Source organism: Octopus bimaculoides, chromosome 19 (genome assembly GCF_001194135.2).
Source record: "Octopus bimaculoides isolate UCB-OBI-ISO-001 chromosome 19, ASM119413v2, whole genome shotgun sequence".
In the NCBI taxonomy this organism is placed as follows: domain Eukaryota; kingdom Metazoa; phylum Mollusca; class Cephalopoda; order Octopoda; family Octopodidae; genus Octopus; species Octopus bimaculoides.
This window is the reverse complement of record NC_068999.1, coordinates 28612790-28614178: the sequence shown is the minus strand read 5'-3', so window position 1 is coordinate 28614178 and position 1389 is coordinate 28612790. Positions and strand designations below refer to the sequence as shown.

Here is a 1389-nt window from a genome sequence, read left to right as displayed (position 1 = left end):
TCATACATATATACATAATAAATAAATAAACTGAATGATAAATTTCATTTATCTCTCTCTCTTTCTTTCTTTCTCTCTCTCTCATATACACATACACCATCAACATTCCTCTCTCTGTCACGCACACCCCATCAAACATACGCACTCACACACACAGAGACATATACACGCACATCAATTCTCCCCTCTCACCACAACTTCAAAAGAAGTTCAGTCATAAAACTGTCCATGTCTCTTCATTCGCCGCCCACTTCAAAAGATCGCCTTTCCGTCCGGTCATTGATCAAGAGATAAAACACAAACCAACTCCTGCTAAATGCAAAAATCCCACCAAACATACACACACAAATGGACATTTCATGTCTTTCAGTTCCTCTATGATTATACACGCGTCACAAACAATAGCTCATACATTTTAATCTTCAACAGGTATGTATCGATTTCTATAATATAAATTGTTTTTCTATAAGCTTATAACAATTAATTACTTATTCCATAGTTCACTTAGCTTTTCTCTTCACTTTTCTTCTCTCTCTCTCACACACACACACACACACACGCACGTCCATTTCATATACCTTTCAATTTCTGCTCTCTGCAAATAAAATTTCTATGGATAAAACTGCTTACAAAAATTGTGATTAATGTATAATTTCTTTCTATGTTCATAATTAAATAAATCTTTTAATGATTAGACAGATGTCCAATAGAATAGCTCTCACAAACAGACTACGTACAAATTCTTTCTTCACAACTCCTGAAGCTATTTTCTGACAGGAGGGGGTGAAATCTTCATACAGCTGGAGGCTCCAATTGAAATGGGACATGAAATGATCAGGTTGAGAAACGCTGTTATAGATTATACCTAACCGAAAGCAATCACAGCCACATCATCCAAACAAACTGGGTGAAACCGGGTTTAGCTGCTAGTATTCTTATAAAATTAATGTGGGATATAGAATATAGTATATATAGTAAAATAAAATGAAGTATTGAATGTCTTATTGAATAAATGAAATATTGAATTTCGTTTTTGGATTTGGTTTGCAAGATTTTTTATGTGATTTCGTGTGTTGAAGCATATTCTGTTGTGTCTGGGGAGAGTCATTTTCTTACTGTGCCTTGAAATTTAACACACTCACCGTTAAAATTTCCACTTATTCCTTATTTTTATTTTCCTAAAATTTTCGTTGCATCTTGCAACCTTATCAATAGTCTTGACTGTCCGTTATTTACGCTGCGTTTTTTGCTTTTGTTTGTTTTTTGTGCATGTGTGTCTCAGTGTGTGTGTATGTATGCATGCATGTATGTGTGCATGTGTGTACGTATGTCTGTGTGTGTGTGCATATGTATATGTATGTATGTGTGTGTATGTATATACGTATGTAT

The 1389-nt window shown here is 34.4% G+C and overlaps 1 protein-coding gene across 2 annotated transcripts in view; it reads left to right on the top strand.

Annotated features, from left to right (window-relative positions):
- LOC106880092 (telomerase Cajal body protein 1) overlaps window positions 1-1389 on the top strand; it is a 142064-nt gene that overhangs the window by 122359 nt on the left and 18316 nt on the right. The gene's annotated exons all lie outside the window — the stretch shown is intronic.